The sequence below is a fragment of the Hesperophylax consimilis genome, chromosome 22 (assembly GCF_061612785.1).
Source record: "Hesperophylax consimilis isolate HC1 chromosome 22, BYU_Hcon_1.0, whole genome shotgun sequence".
Taxonomy (NCBI): domain Eukaryota; kingdom Metazoa; phylum Arthropoda; class Insecta; order Trichoptera; family Limnephilidae; genus Hesperophylax; species Hesperophylax consimilis.
In genome coordinates, this window is record NC_142857.1 from 1,506,754 (window position 1) to 1,518,990 (window position 12,237).

Below are 12,237 nucleotides of genomic sequence, written 5' to 3' on the forward strand. Positions count from 1 at the left end.
TCTTGTATATGAAAATGGGCAATTGACACATTGTTTCAATGGGAAAATAGGTAAATGACACGTTGTTTCAATTTAAGTGACTCCGTACCCCTCAAATTAGTACAGCTGTGCTTTGTTTGTATGGTGTGCTTGGGAATGTTCATGCGATTTTAGGTTTTGGGGGCCGGCTTTGGTAATTTTTGGGAATCAGTAAGGTGGGCAAATAGTGCATTGCTCCGATCCAGGATCCAAACAGAAATCTGTAAAGTGTCGCTGAATTGCCTGCAATGGTCCAGGATTCAAACAGCAACCTGTAAAGTATCGCTGAATTTCCTGCACCGGTCCAGGATCCAAACCGCAATCTGTAAAATGTCGGTAAATTGCCTGCACCGGTCCAGGATCCTAACAGCAATCTGTAAAGTGTCGGTAAATTGCCTGAACCGGTCCAGGATCCAAACCGCAATCTGTAAAATGTCGGTAAATTGCCTGCACCGGTCCAGGATCCTAACAGCAATCTGTAAAGTGTCGGTAAATTGCCTGAACCGGTCCAGGATCAAAACAGCAATCTGTAAAATGTCTCTGAATTGCCTGCACCGGTCCAGGATCTTAACAGCAATCTGTAAAGTGTCGCAGAATTGCCTGCACCGGTCCAGGATCCTAACAGCAATCTGTAAAGTGTCGCAGAATTGCCTGCACCGGTCAAGGATCAAAACGGCAATCTGTAAAATGTCGCAGAATTGCCTGCACCGGTCCAGGATCCAAACAGCAATCTGTAAAATGTCGCAGAATTGCCTGCACCGGTCCAGGATCCAAACAGCAATCTGTAAAGTGTCGCAGAATTGCCTGCACCGGTCAAGGATCAAAACGGCAATCTGTAAAATGTCGCAGAATTGCCTGCACCGGTCCAGGATCCAAACAGCAATCTGTAAAATGTCTCTGAATTGCCTGCACCGGTCCAGGATCCTAACAGCAATCTGTAAAGTGTCGCAGAATTGCCTGCACCGGTCCAGGATCCTAACAGCAATCTGTAAAGTGTCGCAGAATTGCCTGCACCAGTCCAGGATCCAAACGGCAATCTGTAAAATGTCGCAGAATTGCCTGCACCGGTCCAGGATCCTAACAGCAATCTGTAAAGTGTCGCAGAATTGCCTGCACCGGTCCAGGATCCAAACGGCAATCTGTAAAATGTCGCTGAATGCATAAATAATTAGTTCCCTTCATATTAACACGCATTTTGTTAAGACTTTTCGCCAGCGCACTCAATTTTCTTACTAAATTTGACATCATTCGTGAATCAGATTTTTAATTGTTCCTCATCATTTGTACAGCTGGCTAGTATTCTTATTTACTTAGAAAAAAAACAGCAGACCCTCTATTCTGTTGAATTGAATATTTATAGGATTGGGTATTTTCATTTTATTCGGAAAAAAGGCTTTCTTAACATTTCGTTTTGTCGATATGGTAATATTGTTCGAAAACCTTCTATTAGATTTTTTATTGTTAAATGAAAAAAATTACACGGGCGTGAATTTCACGTATCAATATGACACTTCCAGAATTACGTACGGACGAAATTACGCATGGACAAAAGTACACATGAAGAGATTTACAAAAATATTCCACTAATTTTCTTTTAGACTTTTATAAAAATTCAATAGGTGTCCCATATAAATAAAAAAAAGGATATTTTTATCCAAGACGCTATCTAAATAACAAACAAATTCTTTGGAACTCATTCAAAAAGATAGCAGCTAAAATATAGGAAAAATTAGTCGAGTTTAATATTAATTATGAATTTGAAATATAAAATCGAAAAAATTGACGTATAATGATTAGATCCCAATGGTCGAGTGGTTAAAGACGTTGATCCGGTAAGACAGAGATGCTGGGTTCGATTTTCAGTTGAAACCGTTACATTTTTTTCTGTGTCTTGTTCTGTTTCATCTTTCGTTTGGATTTGGTAGTATTATCATCTTCTTCAATGACAGAATTACACCAACTTAAATACCACTAAATTACGGACTTCAATACTTCGTTTGTGAGAAAGCACTAGGAAACAATTAGTTACCAGATGAAGTCCCGGCGTTACCCGGACTTTACACATTTTTTTAGATATAATTAAATTAAATAAACAATTTCTATAAATACTAATTTTCAAGTCTTCTTTTTAAGTGTGAACATTCTTATCAAAGTTCTGCAAAGGGTGGAACAGAGGGATAGGGGTGGTTATTCGAAATCTCATGAAGACAGGGATAAAACTGTAGATTTGTATAAAACTGTAGATTTGTATAAAACTGTAGATTTGTATAAAACTGTAGATTTGTATAAAACAGTAGATTTATATAAAACTGTAGATTTGTATAAATCTGTAGATTTGTATAAAATTGTAGATTTGTATAAAACTGTATATTTGTATAAAACTGTAGATTTGTATAAAACTGTAGATTTGTATAAAACGGCGCTATAGAAATAATCCGTTTATTATTACCACCTATGTATCACCATCGAGATTAAAACTTAGAAAGCTATTTATTAAGTATTTTTAATTAACTTATTATATTCCTTGATTTTAATTACAAAGGGAATGGTGAAATATGTCAAAAATTATTTTCATTGTGTTTCACCAAAAAATAAAAAAATATTAGCCTCCTTACTAATAAACATGTTTGGACCATTAAAGGCTGTACAACTAACTATTGTATAAAATTTAAAACACGTTTATTCGACAGCCTCCGTGGCCGAGGAGTGAAGCTCTCGACTAGCAATCTAGAGGTCGCCAATCAAATCCCGGCGGGAGCACGTAAAGCGTTTAATTTGTGTTATTTCCATGGACATACAAATCAGCACAATCAATCCATTAAAAACAACATAATATAGTATATATGTTGTTTTAATGGATTGCCACGTGTCACGACACCGTGGAAGACCACCATTCAGAATTAAAATGTTCCTTGAAATGGCTTTAGCCGTCTTTGGTGACCAGATCTGGATAGCCAGGTACTTTCCCACCTTCCTCTTCTCCATCTTCTTCTCTTCCCGACTACCTGAAGCCTCACAACATTCCCCAATTGGGATGCCATAATCTATTCATTTTTTTGTGTTTAATTCGTAGAAGTCATATTATTATTAACTTCTACAAATATTTTTATTTTTTTTATTTTTGTGGCAACTGTTTCGGCGTTCAAGGCATTTTCAAACTGTGGTTAGGCCAAGTTGAGAGGTCTTATTTAATGATTTCTGATTGTTCAAGTAAATTTAATCTAAGACCCTTTCTTTCCATTGATAGGAAGATAGATATAGAAAGAATGGGTCTTAGATTTAATTTACTCGAACAATTAGAAATCAGTAAACGAACGAATGATCCTAATAAAACTTTATTTAATAAAGTAAGGAAAACTACCTTCTCAGTTTGTTCACAAGACCTAAACAATATAACACTTTTAAAAAAGCAGCCACGTCATTATTAAACAATTAAGGAAACATTACCATTTCATATGGGGTAAACAGATTTCAAAATACCCCGCAGACTGGAATCTTCACACCTTTTTTAATAAAACGGTTTAACCGGTAATAAATCTTTTTAGATATCACAAAAATGTTAATTGAAATAGAATAATACAGATAAGCCGTCCCAACGTGGCCTCACCACAGTTTGAAAATGGCCTCGACCGCCGAAACAGCTGACCTAATATAAAAACTAAAAATACTGGCAGAACTTAATAATAACATTATTAAATTTGATTTACTTATTTTTTTAAATGCCATATTCTCACTATCTCCAGACGGTTGGGAGCAGTTGGGACTCTTGTTCGGTATTCACTTTAAAAAAAGGACCTTAGTGCCTTATGATTAGGTAGGCGACACATGGCTTGGTCTATTTCAGCGTATCTCTCGCCATACACTACCGATGCGAATGTATGCGAGCGATACGCTGAAATAATGAAGGCCAAGCCACGAAAACTTATGGCGTGGTATGTCAAAGGCTTTGCGATCTGCCGTGCTGTCTTTGACTCCGTTTATTCAGATTTTCCGTGCGCTTATTTTACAAATCGTACATATTGTTGATACAAAACAAATCTGTGACGAATTTTATACAACACAATCAGCAAATAAAAAATTGTGTTGCAAATACAATAAAAATTAACGGTTTATAGGGATAGCAGATTGCAGTAAATTAAACATAAGACCTTCAAGGTGGTATGTACAATGTACAGTGTACTCGTACATGCTGAGCAAAGAAATGATTGAAAAAATCATTTGCGAGTTGGCTTCTGGCAAACATTCAATGAAGGTGAAGGTTCTATTCAAGTTCTATTATTATATCATTATTGGCCAGGGGCTTCATAAAACTGAACCTTCACCGAACTTAAAAAGCAACTTTGACATTTGATGAATTGTTCAAATTCTATGAAACATCCCGTCCTAACTGTATGTTAGTTTTGACTAATTTAGTCATGTATTTCAATTTTGTGACGGCGTCCGTTGGGTAATTTTGGATTTTTGATTGTTTCAAAAAATAAAAAAAGGTTTGTTTGAAAGTTTGTGTAACAGCGACCCCGGGAACCATTATCAAATAACCAGCACCTCTGCCATAGGTCACCCCAAGTGGTTCGCTACGTTTGATGATTAAGCAGGGGTGCCCGGGTTCATCGTGTGAGGTGTATTCAGAATGCAACTGCCCACCAGCTGCGTGGCGTGCCAGATCGATATGTCCGTCACTCCTGGACTCACTGATTCCTACAATCCTACTCAGAACATCCCCTCATTCCTTTCCTTAAAAAATATCCTCCACACAGCATCCCAAAAAATAACATATGACAAAATGCCTCCTGTTTGGGGTTAATTAAAAACATTTAAAATTAAATTAAGAAAATATGTGATTGATTCATTTTAAATGTGTTACCATAATTATATGTATATTTATATGTATATAAGGATTGTATTAGGACATAGATAACTATGTACCTACTTAAAATACCACAATAAACAATATAATGCACTGTGATGCTGTATTTAGGAAATTGAATTTGAAAGCGAAATACTGAAGAACATTATGAAGGTTCTATAAATAATTGTCAACCCAAGTTCAGAGAGTTCATGAGATGAAAAAATTTATTTGTTTTATTTTTTATTGATGATTTTACGATTATGAAGATACGATTGCTTCGAAACTATTCGGGGTTTAAATTGAAATTTGTTTTACATAGAGATGATCTATTTATTGTGTTCGTAGATTCGTAAGTTAAAGTATATCACATTTAATGTTTTATGTTTTTGTTAATTAATTTATTAAGATATTAAATATTTTTAAATTTCATCAAAATTTTTATTTTTATTTTATACAAAAATACTTTCAGTTTCATTAAATTTTAAAATATTTACGTATTTCTTATTCTAGCGGGTCGCTAATTTAACATATTACTTATTCTGACGGGTTGCTAATTTAACCACCAAAATAATTTATATAAAAGCGATATTTGCAAAAAGTTATGCTTAGTCCGCCCTAATCTAAGACGGTAATTAAAATGTTTATCAATTCGCTTTGAGCAAGTTTGGAGTATTTGTTTATTGTTATGAAATTTCACTCCTTATCAGTAATGGGACTTGTAGTTTGTATTTGGTAGATTGACGAGCTCTTGGCAAACAATAATTTAAAAACCTTGCTCATTTATGTATTACCATTTATGTCTTTCTCGGGCGTCTCCGACTTCTTCCGCCATTCACTACTGTTTACCAAAATGTTACTGTTCAAAAACTACATTACATCGACTTTCATTCAACTCCGTAACTCATTCACGTGCAGAGATATTCCTCGGGCGTTCCCGTCTTCTAACATTCGAATTTTCAGTGATATCGGTCTACTACTTTTCGAGTTTTGCGAGCGCAAACATACGCAGGGTGTATTTTTATATATTAACTTATTTAGTATAAACAATAATTGTTAGCCTGAAACACAAATATAAATTGAAAAAATCTTCCGAAAAAAACAAACATAACTTTACCTTCAATAAAAATAGACATAACTTATTATAACAACAAGATTATTTATCTGTGTTTTTTCTGGAAACCGGACTTAAATGCACTTCATTTCACAGACTTTATTATACTGTTATTTTTTTTTTAAAGTTATTTTTTCATTAATCTATTTCAGCAAGATTTTTATTCTTGATTATAATATTATAACATTGAATCTAAGTAAGAATCGTGGCTCCCTTATCAGGCACAAGAGCTCCTCTTTTCTGATAAGGTATACATGACCAATTATGAACCTAAATATTATATTTTGCAAAATATGTATGTATTAATGTAACCCATATGATCTACATTATCTATCTATATTAAAATAATTAAAATATATTTTTTATTAATGTACTATTTCACATAATTTTGTGAAATAGTAGATATACATTTCTGTTCGAATTAAGTTTTTTTTTTAAAACATACATAATGTTAACATAACACGTTAATGTGGTGATTATGAAATTAAATGACATATATTTATGTATTTAGAGAAAAAAGACAAATAAAACCTTAAAGGATCATTCGTACGATTTTCACAATATACCCAACACGAAGAAAACTTTAGCGACTATTCAAACATTGTAATGATAGTGAATTTATGTATATTAATTGTATTTCTTAGTCCTCCTCAATAGGGTGACCTGTGCTGCGGCGGACTAAAGTTATTAATTTCTGTTTTATTTGTTTTCCATGTCGTTCTTAATGTTTTTTCATTAATCTATTTCAGCAAGATTTTTATTCTTGATTTGTAATTCATATTATATAAACACGTGTGCCGATATTATTATGAATTTACTAAATGTTTACCAGGCAGAGGCCTGCAGTCCCGTTTTAACCGGATTAAGATAAACGCAGGTACATGAACACGTGTTTCGATATTATAACGAATTAACCAATACTAAAGCAGCGGCTGCAATCAGTTTTTAACTGGATTACCAATAAGAGATTTTTAATAAATCAGCCATACTCATTTTCCTCCGTGCAATTGAGGATGCAAACATCTTCACTGGTTTTGGACAGTTGGAACTCTTGTGCGGTATTGACATAAAAATAATTATTTTTAAAATAACGCGATGAACGCATACACGATGGAAAAAATAAATTGATCGACGAATTATGCTGACATGGACACATTTATAGATATATGTAGGTACTGCAGACACGCAGATGACATTTCCTGGTTAGATAGATGAATGAATCATCACCGTGTGAATTACTACGACCGGTCATTGATCATATTGATCATCGTACAGCTTCCGAAAGCACTCAATAAGGTAATTATTGCTCCAACAATCATTAGCCAAATAACTCCGCGATGCGCAACATAGGAAGCGCTACTGAATAGATAATCCTCTAGAAGTTTTCTCTATAATTCTATACCGATTCGACCAGACCTCAGGCAGGACAAATAAATTATTTTCTATCCAGGAAAGAAATTCGCTATTTAGGTAGGGTTGTTACAAATTCCCGTCACTATTTTAATGACCATCAAATCCACCATCGGCGCCATTAATTTGTGGGATAAGTAGAAAAGGATTAAAAAAAACACCGAGAATCGACGTTTAACGGGGGCTATTTTTTATTTTTATTTTTATATATTTTAATGTAAAACCGCACAAGAGTCCCAACTGTTCCCAACCGTCTGGAGACAGTGAGACTATGACATCCCTAATTGGGATATGTTCTGAGGCTGAAGGTATTGGGGAAGGGAAGGAAAATTGGGTAGAGGAAGGTGGTTAAGTACCTGGCTATTCAGATCTGGTCTCCAAACACTGCGAAAGCCATTTCAAGCAACGTTTCAATTTCGAATGGTGGTGTAACACCAGGGCGATACTGAGCGTATTTTCCACTCTAGAACGTGCCGAAATTATACTATGTATTATTTAAAATCAGTGATTTGTGAAACAATACAAATTAATCACGTCAGGATTTGAACCCGCGACCTCCAGCTTGCTAGTCGAGAACCTTACCGCTTGAAAAAAATACAACAATGAAGGGATTTTTATTTCATTTTTGCGTTAAGGAATTAATTTTCTAAAACGATTTAAAATGTGCCATTTGTGATAGTAGCGTTTTCGACGTCATAATGTCGATGTGCCAATTAAAATCATTTCGGAATTCGTAGTTTTATATAGTTTACAAATCAATAATAGTTGACAAAAATAACTTTAAATCTTCCGCACATTTATAACGGTTTTCATAGTTTGTAAAAATTCCCCATTCGTTGATTTAATGGTCGTGTTGACGACAGTTTTAAAAATGTACGTATACATTTGCGAACTGAAACGCGAACCGAGCTACGAATTACGGAATGAAGTAACTGCAAGGCGTTTCGCGCCGGTTACTTCGTTCTTCTGCCATAAGTTGAGCTTCATCTCGGCAGTTCGGCTCACGCACTCGTATATTATGCTTAGCAAAATGTTTCATCTACTCCTCCAGAAGTAAGGATAAATTAAAAAATCTTCGGGGAAACGGACACGAATACTCCCACCGCACACTTCTTTTTCAGTTTGTCTTCAGTGGCTAGCACGTATTGTGGCCTCCCTGGCGAATTATTTCAAAAGATCAAAATCATAAGCACTTATTAATGGTTCTGCGTACGTCATATAAATAACTCTACAGAATAGATTATGTTTAGTTACTGACGTCCTGAACCTGCTCTACGTAGATACTTTATTATAAAAAAATTAGCCGCCATGGATCGTGATTTCGGGTATTTTGATTAGAGATAATGAGGCTAGTTAATATTGCCATGGACCAATGAATTGACGCAATGAATCAATGTAAATAATACAAATTATTTTTTATTCGGCAAGTCTTCCGCTAAGGGTAAATTATAACTCCACTTAGCGGTCGCCGAGTTTAATATGGTCGAAATCGGCATATCAGCAATATCCTAATCACACAGCAATTTATTATAATCTACCTCAATATTAATTATGATTATCGGCGTTTCAAGTGATAATAATTATGTATGTCATTTGATAGCGGGAGGTACTTTAAAAGGCTCTTGTCATTTCACAATGCATGTCGGTCTATCCTTTCTATAAATACCCACCCTTACGCGGACTATTTTTGTAACATTTACTTATGTACGAACGCAACCATATTGCGATTTGGTATCTTTTATGACATGGTTGGAGTAACTCCAACATTAGGGACGGGCTCATCAAAGCCAGAGTCAAGTTAACCTCTCGGAAGCTGGGCGTACTGCTCAGGACCCGCAGATAGTGCAGATAGAGGAAGCCACAAGGCAAAAATGTGCATATTCATGGTATACCTTATATTGTAGGTAATAGGCATTAAAATCGCTTGATAAACGGGGTCCAGAAATGTTCGATTTCAAACACAAAACTGATTTTTATTTATTTTGTAAATAATTTTATAAGAAAGCAATAAAGTTAATCAAGTGATACTGTCACAGATAATCTTAGCTATAATAGTGTTTTTTAAAAAGTTGTTTCCTTTATGCGTTCATACATTTCTATTGAATAATTTTTTTTAGTAGTTTACATTTATATTTTTATTGAGTTATTTATTTATTTTATTTGTATTCTACTCAAGAGAAAAGATAGGAAAACCTTCAATTTATCTAAAGCATATTTTTTGGTATTCATAATGTACACCAATTCGTTATTTTTTTTTATTTGTATTTTTATTTATTTTTTTTATTTTTTACATAACGCCCAGAGGGCTTTTACATGGTTGGTAGTATAATTTTAATTTGACAAATACTTTCAAACATAAAAAATAAGAATAAAATTACATTTGATAAAAGCTATGCAACAAGTCATACAAACACAAGAAACAAAAACAGAAAATTACAGCTATTTGTTGGTTTACATGATGTGTTTAGGAGTATTGTTGAAATAAATGTTTTAAATGATCCACAAAACTTGCCAAGTTGGTATTGAATATGTCAACATCACCCAAGTAATGATTTCCCATGTTGTGAAGTCGTTGTATCGGAGAGTGGGCAATGTAGTTACGCTTATGTGTGCTGCTGTAGAATATTGTATTTTGTCGTGTTGTTACTGTGGGTGTATGTATGTTTATAAGTTGCAGGAGTTCACAACAGTCGAATTTAGAGTTAAGTATTTTGAATAAGAACGTTAAATCGTTTATTTTACGTCTATCTTCTAATGTATGTATTTTTAGAGTATTTAATAAGAAATTGCATTTTAAGTCTTCGACAGGGATATTTAATTTAAAATTTATAAAACGTAGAAATTTTTTTTGTATTCGCTCAATGTTGTTAATGTGAATTTTATAAGATGGAGACCAAACTACTGAGTTATATTCAATTAGACTTCTTACTAGAGATACGTATAATAGTTTATGGCTTGTAAAGAATTAAAGTTTTTAGTTGTTCTTAATACGAAGCCTAGTGTTTTCATACCTTTGTTCACAATTTGATGGATATGATTGGTGAAACTTAGTTTTTGTCCAAAATAATTCCAAGATCTCTCATTTCCGTGACTCTTTCTAAAGCTATGTTATTGATGGAATATTCGAATAAAACAGGATTTTTGTTTCTGAAGAAAGTCAAGGTTTTGCACTTTACTACATTTAAAAATAAATTATTTTGAACGCACCAATCTCTAAACTTACTAATATTTGACTGTAGTATATGGCAATGATTTATATCAGTTATTTTCTTGTATAGTTTGACGTCATCTGCAAAGAGCAATACCTCGACATCGTTGAAGTAATTGGTTATATCATTGATGAAAATGAGGAACAAAACCGGGCCAAGGTGACTACCTTGCGGTAGGCCACTGGTAGCCCGGAAAGCTTTCGACATCCAAGATTTTATTTTAACGAACAGTTTACGATTTGACAAATAGCTACTAAACCATTTTAGCATGTTATCCCTTATTCCTAGAGCAAATAGTTTTTGGATTAGTAGTTTATGGGATACTTTGTCGAATGCCTTCGAGAAGTCTGTATATATACAGTCGACTTGTTTATTTTCTGCAAATGATTGTATCATGAAGTTTTGAAATACCGTTAAGTTAGTTGCGGTGGATCTTCCTTTGATAAAACCGTGCTGTTTTTGATTAATTAATTTTATTAATTTGGGATAGATTTCATCAAGGACCAATGATTCAAAAAGCTTTGGCAGTACTGACTGTATACAAATGGGGCGATAATTAGCTATGTCAGTATCGTCTCCTTTTTTGTAGATCGGTGTAATGAAGCTAGATTTCCAGCGGTCTGGAAAATGTCCAAGGGACAAGAGACGGTTAAATAGTAATGTAAGTGGTTTAGATAATGTATTAGAGCATGTTTTGAGGAATATTGGTGTAATGTTGTCTGGGCCAGCGGATTTGTCAGTGTCTAAGGAAAGTAATTTTTGTTCGCAACACTTTTGTGTGATTTGGCAGTTTGTTAAGTTTGTGGTCATATTAAATTTGTATTCGGGTATTTTATCATCTGGAGTGTCTTCATCATATACATTTTTGAAGAAGTCCGAAAAAAGGTTTACAATATCCTGTGTATTGTTTGCACTGATTCCATTCATATGCATTATTGGCGGGTAGTCTGTGTTTTCATTGTTCATTTTTTTAAGAAATTTCCAAAGGTTTTTGGATTTAAAGACAGTGTCCTCGACAGAGGTTATGTACATTTTGTAACATTGTTTGGAAAGATCTTTACATTTTTTCCTAGTTTCGCTAAAGATTATATAATCATTTATGGATTTACTTTGTTTGAATTTTTTGTGTTGACTCTTTTTTTGCTGAAGAGAGGCTGTAAGCTCTGATGAAAACCAAACCGGGTAGGTATAGCTTCTTGGTGTGTAAAAAGGTACATAGGATTCAATAGTATTAGAAAAATATAAATAAAGTTTATCTAACGATTCATCAACGCTTTCATTGGATAAAAAAGACCAGTCTGTATTTGAGAAATGGGAGTTAATTGAGTCGAAGTCGGCTCGTTTAAAGTTTAGGACGCTTTGTGAAGGTTTCCTTTCATTATCACATGTCATATTTAATTTAATGTATAGGGGAGGATGATGATTATCTATAGGTAGAAGTGGATCATTTGAGAGTTCAACAGACATTTTAGGATAGTTTGATAAAGCTAAGTCTAATAAGCGATTGTTACTGTTATATATAAAATTATGTTGATGAAAGTTTAGAAAGTTTACCATGTCCAAAATTTCACGTGCACGATCGTTTTCACTTTCGTTTATGATGAGACCACAGATATTTGCTTTCCATATTAAGTTTGGTA

At 34.0% G+C, this 12,237-nt stretch overlaps 1 protein-coding gene across 1 annotated transcript in view; it reads left to right on the forward strand.

The window, feature by feature from the left end:
• Positions 1–12,237, forward strand: part of LOC149412602 (uncharacterized) — a 75,828-nt gene that overhangs the window by 26,915 nt on the left and 36,676 nt on the right. The gene's annotated exons all lie outside the window — the stretch shown is intronic.